General features: G+C 42.7%; 1 long non-coding RNA gene across 1 annotated transcript; it reads left to right on the top strand.

Annotated features, from left to right (window-relative positions):
* The first annotated feature begins 6,388 nt into the window (after positions 1 to 6,388).
* Positions 6,389 to 7,330, top strand: LOC130733401 (uncharacterized). Its single transcript, XR_009017459.1, has 2 exons — positions 6,389 to 6,601; positions 6,888 to 7,330. It is a non-coding gene; the product is annotated as an uncharacterized LOC130733401 (long non-coding RNA).
* Positions 7,331 to 17,048: the final 9,718 nt, after the last annotated feature.

Raw genomic sequence — 17,048 nt, 5'->3', positions numbered from 1 at the left:
TTTGTATTTATTTGTCTTCTTGATCATGCATTGTTGTAAATAAGAGTCTTTTGGATCTTGGTCATTACTTCCCTATATTTAATTTATTGTTCCCAAGTTTTGCTCTCTAATATCATGTTTGTTTTATAAATGTTTTTATGTGGATACTTGTGCTGTTTTGGGGAAGTGAATGTATGTTTGGAAAAGAGAGGTGGATATTTTGGTCTTCTAAGTGTTTTCTTGAGTATTTAAGTTGATGTGAGTCCACAAGGGTCCCTCTTTGACCCTTCACTATATATTTCTCTAGAGGATCCTGTCTCACTTGCACTTCTTGGTTCTGTGTTGAATTCACTCTATGTATGCTTTGGTGGACTTGTATTTTTGAGACTGGTATATTTTCTTGGACTTCAGAAATTTCTGATTCATTTTGTCCCTAGTTGACTCTTTTGAGCCCTAATGAAGATTCTTTTGGTACCTATGTTTTGTTGGGCTGGTTGCTTGGTGGGTTGAATGGGGAGTTGTGGTCCAGAAATCTCAATGGAGCTAGTTGTATAAAGTGCAATTTGTCTCTAGGCCCCAAGTGATATAGTGAAAGAAAAATTTGAAAAAAAAATGAAGAAAAATTGAACTGCTTGTCAAAACTGGAGTTCGTAAAAGCAAAAAATTAGAAAAGAATGTTCTGAAATAAAAAGGGGTTGACAGATTTGTTTGCTAAAAGTTTTATTGATTGAGCTCCGGTGTTTATGAAGGACCACACTCATTTTGGGCAGCAGCCTTAGTCTTCTTTAGGGACCACTTACCTTGTGCTTAACCTAGCCAATGTTACAACCCTTTGAAGTCTCATTGTATAGTGCATAGTCAACCTTGGTTTCTTTTGAGTGAATGATTCATAGGACCTATGAATTGCTTGTGTGCTCGGTGCACTTTATATTTGTCTTATGTTAGGATGTTAGCTCTAAATCTTTCTCTTGGTGGACTCTAATTCTTCTTTGTCTAATAGTGGCATGAAGATGAATGTTGTGTCTTTGTCTTTGAACCAACCTCAATTGCTTGATCCCCCGGTTTTCTGAAAATCTATCTTTCTTTGGCATTTGTGCTGGGAGCTATTCTTTGTGCTTGAAGGTAAGCTAGTCTCGGTACGCTCGAGCGCGAGCTGTCGTTGAGTATAGTGGCGTGATCACCCTGTTTTTGTCCTAGTTTTTCGAGTCTTTTCTTTGCTTCTTTCTTGCATTTTTCTTTGTCTCATGTAGTGTTTCATGCTTTCTCATGCATTTTTCCTTTTATTTGTGCATTTGTATGTGTTAGGTAATTAGTTGGTTCTTTAGGGACCTTTTTCGTATTTTAGTATAGTTTTGAGTCTTTAAGTATTTGTCTTTAGTTTTGGGTCCATTGTGTTAATAGGTTGTTAGATATTCTGATATTTTCCAAGTGTGCTTTAATGAGTATTGCAGGTTGTAACTGATGGAACTTGGAAGGGCAAGAGGCATGAAGACTTGATTGTGGAATTGAAGGAGGCAGAAGTTAAGTTTGGTGGCGAGCCTCTGGCGCTCGAGCGCCCTGTCAACAGAAGGTTCAGCATCTGGCAGAAGGGAGCTGGCGCTCAAGCGGTGCAAATTTGCGCTTGAGCACCCTCAAGACAGTAACTTTGGGATTTTTGCTTGAGGGGCTAGCACTCGAACGGTGCTTCCTAGCGCTCGAGCGCCCTATGTCGTCAGTTTTATTATAAATAGTTGTTTGGTTGTTTTTCTTAGGACCTTTGGTCATTTCAATAAACATAGAAACTGAGATACTCTCTGGTGCTAGTGGGTTGTTTCCAGGCTTTGTAACTCAGGTTCTTTTACATTTCTTGTATGGATTCCATTGCCATGTTTAGCTAAGCTCTTTATGCTTTGGGTTTTTGTAAGACTTATGATGTTTAAGTTATAATTCATATTTCTATTCATGTGTTTCTGAGTATATCCTTGATTCTCATCTTTGTTTTTCTATCTAAGCTTGAGTGTGTAACACCCCGATTTTCGGGTGTCACTTAAGTAACTTAAAATAAACTTTAAGCGGAAAGCAGGTATATTTTTTTTCGTTTGTTGAAATGAAAACGTCATAAAGATAAAGACATAAACCCGCAATTTAAATCTAACCGATGTACATCATATAAACATGTACAGCCTCAGCTGCACTCCAACGTCACGCGCACTCGCAGTGACCCCCAAGTAGTGTGCCCGCAGGCAAATATTTACAGATTCCAGAAACCTGAGTGACAGAGTTATAATTACAGTCCTCTAGTAGAAAGTCGGCCTCAAAAATGGCCTAAGCAAAGACCCCTACAGTCCGACTAACTTTCTGTCATCCCCCAGCAAGAGAACCACACAAAAAGCTATGCGTCGGGAACCTACCTTGTCCCATAAGAAACGAATCAGAGCTCTACACAAAAACATGATGCCTCCCTAAACCTACCCACCAGGATCACTCAAAACTTCTCCTCCTCGTCGCTTGCGAAGTGGTAGTCGTTGTTAGTGTCAAAGTCAGAGTCAGAGTCCACCGTGATCATCTCAGTATCCAAGTCCACGACCTCCTTCCTAACTGTCCTACGAACAACTCTAGTCAAGCCCATCTCAACATCTACCTCCTCTGAAAGGACATCCTCCTCCACCACACGTACCAGGGGTCCCACGCGGTAGCCGCGTCATGGAGTCGGCGGAAAACGGCGAGAGGCAAATGGAACAACATGCTCCCTCTTCGGCTCCACGAGCCTCGAGGACGACGCAATGTCGGTAGGATCGACGGCAGTAGCAAGAAGTGGCGCGGCAGGTGCCTCAGTGTCAGCTTCGATCTCCGAAGGATCCTCCTCGTCAAGTGCCCGGTCCACAGCGCACCGAAGGTGGTAGGTGAAAGCTCAGCTCCATGCGTCGTAGAACTCCTCTTGTCAACCGTCCACACTCGTCTGTCCGGTCCTCCATGACCCTTCCCCGATACGTCGCCCGATGATCCTCAGGATCGATCACCCAGGCGGTGGGGGCATGTTGGTCAACCGACCCAAACCTGATCCCCCCCGAGGGAGGGACCATCGAAAACCAGTCCGCCATCGCCATCTGGCAGCAAGCCGACCGCCCAAACACAATCATGAAACCAAAGCCCAGGCGCTAGGGTCAACTCATGGAATAGAGTAAATATACGAACAGCAAGTGATGAGGGGTATATATATATACATATGTTTATATATATTCCTAGCATGTTATCGGCTTTAACAATAATTCAATAGGCAAATAGCACACGATTCCAGTTAGGGTGCATGTATGCGTGAAATGCAATTCAATGGTCCGGATAGTTTGTTTGGGATGGGCACCATCGAGTCAGTCACCACTGGCCTAGTGTCTAACCTTTTCCGCTCGGGTGTCACTTACAACCCATGCATAGTCGGATCAATTCTAACTACCCTAGGTTGAATCATTTCCGCCAGCTATGCCGAAGATACACTCTTGGTGTTCTTCGATGAAGGCCGGTCTTTCGACCGTCCCAACCTTCGTGAAGCCGACCAAAGCCGTCCCAACTTCACCGAGGCCCGATCTTTCGATCGTCCCAAGCCCCGAATGTATGCATGATGCAAAATGGTTAGCCAAACATCGAATCGTCCTCGCACGTACGTGTTTAACTATAAATCCCAATGTAAAAATCCAAGTGTTTAATGTCGACCCTGACGACATAAACCCCAATGGAAGAGTACTAGAGTACTCGGTGACCTCCTCTCGTCACCGTGGGTCACCCCCGTGACTTCCACCAATTCCCAGTAACTTCAAGACTTGTCGACATTTCCCCGTCTTTCGCAATCATTTCCCCATTTAAGTTCCCCATGGTTTTATTAATTAATCAAAATATTTCAAGTTGAGTTAATCAAGTTATGGGTTTCATTCTCAAAAAACTAAGTTCCCGAAGGTCTCTAGTCCCAAAATTCTAATCCTTCTAAGTTTGCCAAAATCCCCCCAAATGTAATCCTCGGGGAAAGTCTAAGTGTTCAAAAGGGCATGGTCTCAAACCTCGGGTTTGGACTTGCATGTTTGACCTCTATGTATTCTATTGATTCACATACAAATATTGTTCTATGCAATTGATTCCTCCCACCATTTCTTATCTTACTACCCAGTCCCCCGGTGTAGAAGATTATCAACTTCCTATATTAACCTTCAATCCCTTGATCGATTAACAATAATGAGTAGCATTAAGTATAGATGTTTGAATAGACTAATGATCTAACCCTATCCCTAGACCTTAGAATCATTAGATGATTTTACCTAATTCAGATTTAAATAGTTAGTTCCCACCATCCTATTAAATCTAAATTCATGTTCTAGGTGATCAATCCAAAACAAGCATGAAGCACAAGGTAAAAATCATTGAATCATGGAAAAGAAACATATGATTAACTCTAGTTCAGACTCAAGAACGTGTGAGTTCCCTACACAAGTTTGAATCAATCAAAATACCCAAGGGGATCAAACCTAAGATGTAGCATGAAGCAAAAGAGAAAACCATTGATTCTTTAGCATAGAAACATGAAATTTGCATGAAAGGAAATCAAATAGATCACACGAGAATCAAAACAACTAGTTCTAATCCCAACAAATGAGAAATTAGCTATCCATTTCCATGGATAGCTTTACAATCATAAAAGAGAAGAAGAACGATGAAAAACCGAATACGTGACGGTTCCCCGGCGATGAAATCGGCTCCAAAGCCTTCTCCCAAGTCTCCTATACCTCCCTTGATGCTATCCTTCGAGTTCTATCTTTCCCTAAGTTGTGGGTTTCAGTTATGATCCAAGAAGTTCTTCTTTCTGATGGGATTTTGGTCTTTTTATATAAAATCCGTGTACAGGGTGCTGAGCATGTTTTCTGGGCGCTCAGCACCCTGATTCCTTCACTGATGGGTTTTGCCACCGCCCTAATCATGCTGAGCGCACTTTTCATGTGCTGAGCGCATTTTGCACAGATTATCCTATCTATTGAAAAGGTGTTGAGCGCCTTTAAAGTGTGTTGGGCGCCCTTTTGACAGAACTTCCATTTTCCTCTTTTGTGGCAATGGTGCTGAGCGCTCTTCAAGGGTGTTGAGCGCCTTTTTGACAGAAGCCTTCAAAACTATCCACTTCTCTATCAACTCTTGTATTTCTTCCTAATCACCTTCCTACACCAACAATTGAGATTGGAATCATATATAAAACATCTTCTAAATCAAAACTCTCATTTCTATAAATTCTAATCAAAATGGGGTCAATTTGCAAGATAATTTCCATAAATCACATAGATAAGTGCCTTAATAACAATGGAAAACTACGTAAAATTGGCACTTATCAACTTGCATAGGGTTGTTCATCCAACCCGAATAATACAAGTAAACAGTTCAGTGATTCTACGCTCCGCAATCGCGTCAAGGCGCACAATTTGATACACATTAGCATCACAAGTTATGAAAGCAACATAACAATAATTCAGTATAATATCCAACATCGAAACAATATACAAGTCGAATTGATCGACGCATATCATGCAATTTTAGCTAATAAGTAAGTTGCCCTAACCTCGAGTTGTTCCAGTCTCGCGGCGTAGATTTTCCTCACAAGTTAGCTCGGTACCACCCCAAGTTCCTTCAACTGAACCTTGGAGTAAACAAAGCGAAAATCAATCCAAACACAATCAATTCGATCATAACAAAGTTAACTAACGATAGACAAAGCGTACGAAGCTTCGGAAGGCAACAATCGAGCACGAGAGGACGAGTTATCGCGAAAACGAAAATCTCCCCCCTCCCAAAAAAAAAATGCTCTCGGCCACTCTAGGAAAATAGGGGTTCCGGCGCTTTTTCTTCGATCCAATTTAATTTCTAGGTAGTTTTAGGGTAAAACTAGGGCAAGGAAACTGTCGGAAAAATTTTAGAACGAACGGATCGATAAACGACTAGTTAGGGGCACTTTGGTACAAAATCAAAGCTCAAAAACGCAAAGTTGAAACTTTGAAAAACAAAATTGATGAGGTTAGCTCAAATTGTAAGAGTTAGGGGACATAAGGGTGGGTGAGATGAATGGTGAAGGGTCCCGAGTTCGAACCCTGAGGAGAAACTAATTTACTAACATTATTAACCACTAATATTTTCCTATAAAAAAAAGTTAGGGTAGAAATGAAACATATCAGGAACATTAAATTAATAAAGCATCCATCAACACTTTAAGAACAAGATTCTTACTCTTATTTCTCTGCCTTCATTGCGGTGCTGCAGCCACCATACTAGAGCATCTTCAAGATGGAGTGAGAATCAGAATAGAAAATAATGGAACTCAAAAGTAAAGGGTAGAAGTGACAACATTACAAAGGATATATTCTTGCTGACATCTAAATAAACGGAGCCATGGATTCCCAAAGTGGACAAATGAAGCAATATTTACACCCCAAGTAAGAAAAGAATATTTGTATGATCAATTGAGGAGGAAGGTGAACCCAAGTGCTGAAACATGAGCAATTTCACGCCTTTGCCAGGGCGTTGGAGGAGAGGTGTTAGAGCCTATGATGCTCACACAACCAACACCAGTGAATCCAATGAAGTGCCTGTGTATTATAGATCTCACTCTACAAGGGTCAACGTAAGTATGTGCAGGTCTTGATTTAATACCATCATTTTTAAGAGATGGCAGAGAAAGAAATCAAATTAAATTCATGTATTTAGAAGCAGAGAGTTGAACTATAGCATGTTCGGATCAACTTTTTATTGTTTTTAGAGTTAATTCTGAAACCCATACATAAGCTACTAACATAAGCTTCTTCTCAGTATTAATTATGGTTCTAGAATCAATTGTAAAATGATTTCCAACCATCCACTTATCAAGTGTGTGAGGTTAACTACTAGTATGTAATTTTGGTTCATTTCAGCAGGATGAGAGGAGTTCAGGTGTACTAGATCTACTGCAGTGGTGGGAAGTCAGAACTCCTACAAGACACTACACTTTACCAAAGTAAGACCAAATTGCAAACTAATTTGCTTGCGTTGAGACTTCCCTAATAGCATTAGTGCATGGATCGGGCGGGACATAAATACTTCTATACCCGCCCAAAAGAAGGAGTCAGCCAGACGAAGGAAGCCATGGCGGGAACTGATAAAACACTGAGGATCCTCGCCCTCCCTTTTAGGCGGACCCGCAAGCCAGCTGGAAGATTCTTTTGGATTTGTCTTATATACATAGGGATTTGTGCCCTAGTTGTCAGGCCCAAATGTAGGAAAAGTCCATATCATGACCAACCTCTATAAAAGGGAAGGTCATCACCTTGTACTACCAACTTTTGAATCATTAATGAGAATTTACTCTTTTATTACATCTTTGCTATTTTAAGTGCTCTGCTAGGGTTTGCTTTTCCTTCCTTTTCTTACGTAAGCACACCTTAGAACAGAACATTGGCGCCGTTATGGCTCTAACCTAGATCTACCAGTGACGTAGAAGGTGAGAGTTACGATTCATGGAGACCCGTTCATGCGGCGTGGGCCGCCGTGATCATCGCCGGAGAGGTGGTGGTCGTCAGGGCGGACGCGGCGGCGGTCGGGACAACAATCGTGCCATACTTCAAGAGCAAGAGCAGGAGGCTTCCTCGGAAGGGGTTCACTCAGTGGCGCAGTCACCAGCGTCGCTGGTGAACTTAGCTCCGGGAAAGCCCTCAGATCTGATAGCCAAATCAGATCCAGGTGTCAGGCGACGATCAATGCCGCCTGAATACGTGAATCTAGAAGACCTGAAAAACAGCGCTCCGCGGAAAACACAAGAAATAATGACGGGTATCACGCTCGCGGCTTTGCAAAAAATGTTGGCTACTTTGCAAAAGGTACAAACCCAAAACGAGCAGTTACAAGCCCAAGTCGAATATTTAACTCAGAGGCAAGATTTTAAACAAGGACAACGTCTTGAGGCTGAGGACGTCGTCGAATTTCAACCTTTTGTTCCAGCCATCACCAAGGTGGACATACCAAAGCATTTGCAAACAATGGCATTAGACGCCTTTTCTGGCGACTCTGATCCCATGGAACATTTGAGATATTTTAACACTAAGATGATAATTGGTGGGGCAACGGACGCGGTGAAGTGAAGATTATTGCCTTCAACATTCAAAGGAATGGCGATGCAGTGGTTCATTAGACAACCGCCCTTCTCCACTGACAATTTTACCGATTTGTCTACTAAATTCCTAACTCAATTCTCCGCCAACAAAACTACAAAAGCAACTATGTTTGATCTCATCAGCATACATCAGCAGCCAGGGGAGAAGTTAAAGACCTACATGGCGCGCTTTAGTAAGATGGCTGTTCAACTAGAGGAGGATAACCCGGATGTATGTCTGGCGTCTTTCAAAAATGGCCTTAGGGCGGGGGATTTGAATCGAGATTTAACAAGGCGACCAGCGAGGGACATGATGGATCTTCGCGCTCGCGTTCAGAAATTGATCCTAATTGAACAAGACGATCAGAAAAAACAAGAGAGGGAGGAGGGGCGAAAACATGCCCAATCTGGCGGTGTTCCACAGGAGAAACCTAAGGCTGGAAAGGAAACAAGGATAGCTCAAACTCCGCGTATGCCAAGGCCTGGACCATATCAAAACTCCAAACCCGGATTTCAAAATACATGGCACAGAAATCCCCAAGGTCCCACTACAGCCTCGGCTGGTCAACATGGTGCCTCGCCAACTCCAGTCCCGCTTACTAAGTTGAATGCTCCCCTAAGCACCATCTTGAAAGCAGTTGGGCAGACAAATGTTGTACAACATCCACCGCTGCCTCGGCGACCACCAACTAATGTGGATACAAACAAATTGTAAGACCTGGATTTACTGACAAGTTAATTTCCGACTCACGCGTAGAATTAGTGTAAGCGTGACAGGAGTTTGCTGTTTGAGAAAGATTAATGAAGAAGAAAGTTCAGGAATTGCTTGAGGAATGTTGCGTAGTCGTTTTAGGAATTAGTGCGAGTCGTCTGCACACCTGCCTTATGGCGAGCGTGTCCAGAATAGGCTAATTTCGCTTTTAGAGCAACGTATTAAGTGAGATTTCAAATCCTTGGAAAATTTAAAGATTCTCTTTATTTTTCCTTCGACCAGCGTTTCGTTTCGGAACCCTGGACTGTACGCACAATGGTATTCACTTTTCGGAAGTCCGACGACGCTAATTTCTTTGCTTCGAAACCCTAGATTCGTGCGATGGATGAAGACTTTTTCTATTCGGGACTTCTAACGAAGTTTCCGTCCGCGTTGCCAAATTTTTTTCGACGTTTCCAATCTTTCTTCAGAAGGAAGTTTTGTCGTCCGACATTCACAGCAAAAAGTAGTTTTTCGTGACAGATTAACTTACACCGCTTTTGGGATTTTAGATATCGTTTTTCCCAAATGTCAGAGATTTGTTTTGAGTTCTGGAATTCTGACGCCAGAATCTCTCTTAGAATTCATTGGTGAACGTGCTGCAAAAATCGGAATCGCGAAATTTTCATTTTCCCGCGATTTCACCTGCCTATAAATAGTCGAAAAAGCAAAATATCTCCTCATTTGCTCCAAGGAGGCCGCGAGTTCAAGGAGAGGGAAGGGAGAAGAATTTTTCGCCGAAACTCGACCGATCTTCGCGCAGTTCGTCCCTACTTCAAGGTATCGAGGTAACTAGCTTGATTTTTACCTCTGATCACTGTTTCTACTGCGTTTCTTTAGTCGTTTCTGTGCTCACAGTTTTGAGCTTTTTGTAAAACTGTCTGTTTTTCCAGATTTCTCTGTTGGGCTATCTTCCTTACGTGCCCAAGAGCCTAAAACCTCCGTCAGTATTCGCCGATTGTGATCGAGTTGTCCAGGATCTGAAAAACTGATTCAAAACTCTTTTGTCGCACATTTCGAAACTTTATTGTCGAAAAGTCGTAATCTGACTTCGTGCCTTTAGGATTTGTTGTCACGGATGTCGTTAGGATCATTGCTGTCAAATTTGTTTTCCGAACTGATAACTTTGAGGTTTTGAGCTTTTATTTTGGACCAAAACGCCCCTGAACGGCCGTATTTTGATCTGATTGTCCGAAAATTGTTCTGACAGTTTCTTTGCCTTAGTTTTACCCTAAAACTACCTTGTAAACAGATTTGATCGAAGAAAAAGAGCCGGAGCCCTTTTTCCTTTTTGGCCGAGAGCTTGTAGTGATGGGGGGGAGTTTTCGTTTTCGAAAACTTGTCTTTTCGTACTCGATTGTTATATTCTGAAGCTTTAATGCTTTGTCTATCGTTTATGAGTTGTATGGCGATCGAACTAATCGATTTTGTTTGGATTCTGCTTTGTTTTCTCCGAGGTTCAGTTGAAGGAACTTTGGGTTTTGCAGAGCAATCGTGTGAAGGGAACTTTAACCACGAGACTGGAGCAGCTCGAGGTTAGGGCAACTTACTAATAGCTATGACTGCATGATAGGCGTCGATGAATTCGACTTATGCTTTACTTTGATGTTGATTATGTTGATGAACTGAGGTTATGATGTTTTACATACCTAATGATGTTGAGATGTTGTTGAATTGTGCGCTTTGACGCGACTTCGGAGTGGGGATTCATTGATATGGTGATCTTTGATATTTCGGGTTGGATGTACAACCCTAGGCAAGTTCAAACTTGAGTTTTGAGACTTAGCCATTTGTTCGTATTCTTAGACTTTCCCCGGGAATTTCCTTTTGGGTGGTTGGTCTTTGGAAATTTAGAATGATTAGACTTTCGAAAAATAGAGACTTGGGAAACTTAGACTTTGAGAAATAAACTCATAACTTGACTAATTCAATTCGAAACATTTTTTATTAACGAATAAGCATAGGAGAACAAAAGGGGGAAAATAATTGCGAAAGACGGGGAAAAGTCGACTTTTGTTGTGGGTTTTGGAATTGGGGAAAGCCACTGAGGTGAACTACGGTGATGATTGAAAGTCACCGAGTACTCTAGTACTCTTGTTATTCGAGTTGTGTTGTATTGTCCGACACTAACTCTCGGGTTTTGTTGTTGGGGTTATGTTGTATTGACCGACACTAACTCCGAGTCGTGTTGTATTGACCGACACTGACTCTGGCTTTGATTTTGGGTTTTGATATTGGAGTTGTGTTGTATTGACCGACACTAACTCCGAGTTGTGTTGTATTGACCGACACTAACTCTTGGGTCTTTGATATTGGGTTTTGGGCTAAACACTTATGTGGTGAGGACGATTCGATGTTTGGCTAACCATATTGCATCAATCGGGTGAATAACGGGAATGGTTCACCTGTGCATCTTTTGGTGAATAACGGGAATGGTTCACTAATGCATTAATGATGAATAACGGGAATGGTTCATCATACGGTGAATAACGGGAATGGTTCACCAAGGATGAATAACGGGAATGGTTCATCCATAGTGAAGAACGGGAATGCTTCACTTGTGGCGAACGGGAACGCGTCACATATATCCGGATCATATTGATTGCATTTCACGCATACATTCACTCTGACTGGAATTGTGTGCTGTTTGATTTATTGAAGCATTGTTAGAGCCAATAACATGCTAGGATTGCTTATATATATATATATATATATATATATATATTTAAGACCAAAACCCAACCAATCCTTTACAAACAGGCTCTCATCAAATGGTGGAAAATCTTTGATGCGACAAAAGCCCACAAAGAAAATGTGAGCCAATGGTTCAAAACCAATCAGAAATATCTCAAGCATGCAAGTCCACAGACTAGTCTCTTGCTAAACCAAAAGGCCCATATCACAGCGGCCCTTGCAGGAGCTTCAACAGAAGAAGACTTGCTGAGAAACCTTCAATCTGCTCTTCAATTATTGAAGGAGCCAATTGAGCAGGCCTCATCTTCAAAGGCCCCTCAACACAAAGTCTCCGAGCCATCCTCTCTTGGGTCGTCAGATTTTGTCCAAACCACAGAATCAGATGATGATGACTTCTGCTAAGTTTGTCGTCTTGTAATCATTTTATTCTGTAATAATTCAATTTTTGTACTGTAGCAACAGTAAAATTGACTTTTTTACTGTAGCAAATAGTGCCAGTCAAATAGTACCGTCTACCAGAACTATTCAAACAGTGTCAACCGGAAATATATATATATATATATATATATATATATATATATCAACATATATATCTATACCCCAAATCACATGTTGAGTGTATATCTACTTATTTCCGTGAGTTGACCCTAGCGCCTTGGCTTTGGTTTCATGTTTGTGTTTGGGCGGTCGGCCTGCTGCCATATGTTGACGGTGGATTGGGTTTCGATGGTCTCTCCCTCGGGGGGGATCAGGTTTGAGTTGGATGATCGACATGCCCCCACCGCTTGGGTGATCGATCTTGTGGGTCATCAGGCGACGTACCGGGGAAGGGTCATGGAGGACCGGACTGACGAGCGTGGACGTCTGAAGAAGGGAGTCCTACGACGCATGGAGCTGAGCTTCAACTTGCCGACTTCAGTTCGCTGTGGACCCGGTACTGGAAGGGTAGGTTTAGGCAGGCGTCATATTTTGTGTAGAGCTCTGATTCGTTTTGCTTTTGGGACAGGGTAGGTTCTCGACGCATGACTTTTTGTGTGGTTCTCTTACCGAGGAATCACAGTGAGTCAGTCGGACCATAGGGGTCTTTGTTTAGGCCATTTTGAGTTCGACTTTCTTCTGGTGGATTGTAATTATAAACTTTCTTACTCACACTTCTGGTTTTGTATATTTTTGCCTGCGGGCACACTACTTTGGAGTCATTGCAAATGCGCGTGACGTGGGAGTGCAGCTGAGGCTGTACATGTTTATATTTGGGTGTACCTTGATTAGTTAGTGTTGGGTTATGTCTTTATTTTCTATCGCTTTATTTAAAAGGAATCAAACGAAAAAAAATTACCTGTTTTCCGCGTAAAGTTTATTTTTGGTTACTAAAGTGACACCCGGAAATCGGGGTGTTACACAAATGGTGTGAGTACCACAAAACGTTGGGGCACACCACGGATAATTGTTGGAACTTGCGGCGGGAGATTGATCGGCTGATCAAGGCTGGCCATCTGGCAAATTTTGTTAAAGAGGCAACAACACCAGAGGCCACTAAGGTAACTCAAGGGGACAAAGGCAAAGGAAAGGAGATAGTTGAAGAGTTGGGCGATCCTGTTGGGGAATGCTCATCCATTGCAGGAGGATTTGGAGGGGGCGCGATTTCAAGCAAGGCCAGAAAGCGTTATGTGGCGGCAGTACATTCCGCACATGAGGCATACGAGGGCGAATGTTGGTTGAATCACTCTCCCATTATATTCACTCCTCAGGATTTTGCACATGTTATTCCTCATGACAATGACCCAATTGTAGTAACAATCAGGGTTAACAATTACATGACGAAAAAAGTGTTTTTAGACCAGGGATCTTCGGCGGACATCATTTATGGAGATGCCTTTGATCGCCTGGGGTTAAAGGAGTCATACTTGAAACCATATAAAGGAACCCTGGTGGGATTTACAGGGGACCGTGTCAATGTACGGGGATACGTGGAAATACCAACAGCTTTTGGTGAAGGAGAGTTTGTCAAGAAATTTCAAGTGAAGTATCTAGTATTGGCGTGTAGAGCCAATTACAATGTACTTTTGGGGCGGGACACTCTTAACAAGCTATGCGCTGTCATTTCAACCGCTCATTTAACTGTCAAATATCCAGCCTGCAATGGGAAGGTCGGGGTCCTACGCGTAGACCAGAACGCAGCAAGAGAATGTTACCTAAGAAGTGTGGCGCTCTATGGGCGAAAGGCCGCCAAGGAAAGTCACCGTATCACAGAAATTTTTCCACAAGAAGGGTTTAGTTTGGACCCAAGGGACGATGCTGATGATTTCCGCCCACAACCTTTGGAAGAAACCAAACCGGCGCAAATCAAGGATAAGGTTTTAAAGATTGGCAGCAGTTTAACAAAAGAGCAGGAGGAAAGATTGATCACCCTTTTGGGTGATAATTTGGATCTCTTTGCATGGACATTTAATGATGTACCAGGGATTGACCCCAATGTGATCACTCATAAATTGGCCATACGGCCAGGGGCGACACCAGTCATCCAGCCAAGGCGAAGAATGAGTGATGAAAAGAACAAGGCAGTGCAAGTAGAAACTGAGAAATTAATCAAGGCTCGATTCATTCGAGAGGTGCAGTACCCTACTTGGCTAGCCAATGTAGTGATGGTCAAGAAGGCCAATGAGAAATGGCGAATGTGCACGGATTACACAAGTTTGAACAAAGTGTGTCCCAAAGATTCGTATCCTCTTCCCAATGTTGATAAGTTGGTAGATGGAGCTTCCGGAAATTAACTTTTAAGTCTCATGGATGCATACTCGAGGTATAATCAAATCATGATGCATCCTTCAGACGAGGAAAGTACAACATTCATGACTAATCAGGCGAATTATTGTTACAAAACAATGCCTTTTGGTTTGAAAAATGCGGGAGCTACATACCAACGTCTCATGGATAAAAAAATTTCAAGCCAAGTTGGCAGGAATATGGAGGTATATGTGGATGACATGATCGTTAAGTCCGCCAGGGCTGGTGACCAGGGCGATGATCTTAAGGAAGCATTTGCCCAACTAAGAAAATATCGAATGAAGTTAAATCCCGAGAAATGTTCATTTGGGATTCAAGGGGGAAAGTTTATGGGATTCATGTTAACATCAAGGGGGATAGAAGTAAATCCAGATAAGGGAAAGGCGATCTTGGAAATGAAAAGCCCAACAAGTGTCAAGGAAGTACAACGTTTAACAGGACGCATGGCTGCCTTAGCACGTTTTTTGCCAATGGCGGGAGACAAAGCGGCTCCGTTTTTCACTTGTTTGAAAAAGAACTCAAAGTTTCAATGGACTGAAGCATGTGAACAAGCTTTTACTAAATTGAAAGAATCATTAGCAACGCTACCGGTACTATCCAAGCCCACGCCAGGCGTTCCTTTGACGCTATACTTGGCAGTCACGGATAGGGCGGTTAGTACAGTGTTACTTCAGGAAGAAGGGAAAAAGCAGAAGGTTATATATTTTGTGAGTCATACTCTGCAAGGTGCTGAATTGCGATATCAAAAAATTGAAAAGGCGGCCTTGGCGATTCTAAAAACAGCAAGGCGCCTTAGGCCATACTTCCAAAGTTTCCAAATCAGAGTTAAAACCGATGTTCCCTTGAGGCAGGTACTCCAGAAACCTTATTTGTCAGGACGGTTAGTCAGCTGGTCAGTCGAGTTGTCAGAATATGATATACAGTATGAGCCAAGGGGCCAAGTTACAATCCAAAGTTTGATCGACTTTGTGGCGGAATTAACACCCACAGAAGGCGAGAAAACTCAAGGAGAGTGGGTCCTGTCTGTTGATGGATCCTCCAATGACACGGGAAGTGAGGCTGGGATAACTATCGAAAGCCCGGATAAGATGGTCATCGAGCAATCTCTGAAATTCGAGTTTAAGGCGAGCAACAACCAATCAGAATACGAGACATTAATCGCCGACTTAAGGCTTGCCATCGAATTAGGCGTCCAGAAATTGTTCATCAAAGGTGATTCGCAGCTGGTTGTTAAGCAGGTAAAAGGCGAGTATCAAGTGAAGGATCCCCAACTTTCTAAATACTTGGAAGTGGTACATAGATTAATGATGGAGATAAAAAAGATCAGGATAGAACATGTTCCAAGAAGTCAAAATGAGAGGGCTGACGTGCTAGCAAAATTGGCCAGTACAGGGCGATTGGGCAATTATCAAACAGTCATCCAAGAAACCCTTCCTAGCCCCAGTATTGACTTGGTGGAAGTTAAGTTAAAAGCAGTGAAGTCAGTAATTGAAGGCGAGCCTTCGTAGATGGAGTCAATCAAGATTTTCCTTGAAAATCCTCCAAAGGATGACGATCTGAACACAAGAGCAAAACGTAGGGAGGCCAGTTTTTATACGCTGGTAGACGGTGAGTTATATCGGCGGGGAATTATGTCTCCGATGCTCAAATGTGTTGACACAAGAGATGCCCTGGGAATAATGGCGGAAGTTCATGAAGGAGTATGCTCCAGTCATATCGGTGGGCGATCATTGGCAGTAAAGTAAAGGTGTTGAGGGCAGGATTTTACTGGCCGACGATGAAGAAGGACTGTCTGGAATATGTCAAGAAGTGTGAAAAGTGCCAAGTCTTTTCTGACTTACATAAGGCCCCGCCTGAAGAGTTAACAACCATGATGGCACCTTGGCCATTCGCTATGTGGGGAACTGACATTTTAGGACCATTCCTAGTAGCAAAGGCACAAATGAAGTATATCATTGTGGCAGTCGATTATTTCACCAAATGGATAGAAACGGAAGCAGTGGCGACTATTACAGCCGCCAAGGTCAGGAATTTTCTGTGGCGACGAATTGTGTGCTGGTTTGGGGTCCCCATGGCTTTGGTAATAGACAATGGGACTCAATTTACAAGTAATGTCACCAGGGAATTTTGTGCGGAGATGGGAATTGAAATGCGATTTGCATCAGTAGAACATCCGCAGACTAACGGACAGGCTGAATCAGCCAACAAGGTTATTTTGAAAGGCTTAAAGAAGAAATTGGATGAGGCAAAAGGTCTTTGGGCGGAGGAGCTACCAGGCGTCCTATGGGCATATAACACGACTGAACAGACAAGCACGAAGGAAACCCTATATCGTCTAACTTATGGAACTGATGCCATGCTCCCTGTGGAAATTGAAAACCAAAGTTGCCGAGTAACTCGGTTTAATGAGGACGACAATGGGGGAAATTTGATAGAAAATCTAATCATGCTGCCTGAGGAACAATGGGAGGCACACTTAAGGAATGAGGCGGGGAAGGTGAAGGTTGCAAGGAAATTCGCAACGAAAGTGGTTCCAAGAACTATGAGGGTAGGAGACTTAGTGCTTCGAAAGAATACTATACCCGAGCATAACAAACTTTCGCCCAATTGGGGCGGGCCTTACAGGATAATTGGTGATGTTGGAGGAGGAGCTTACAAATTGGAACAACTTAATGGTCAAAAGATTCCACGAACATGGAACGCCTCACATTTGAAGCA

The sequence above is a fragment of the Lotus japonicus genome, chromosome 1, assembly GCF_012489685.1.
Source record: "Lotus japonicus ecotype B-129 chromosome 1, LjGifu_v1.2".
Classification (NCBI taxonomy): domain Eukaryota; kingdom Viridiplantae; phylum Streptophyta; class Magnoliopsida; order Fabales; family Fabaceae; genus Lotus; species Lotus japonicus.
The sequence above is the reverse complement of the archived record's forward strand: the minus strand, read 5'-3'. Positions and strand labels throughout refer to the sequence as shown.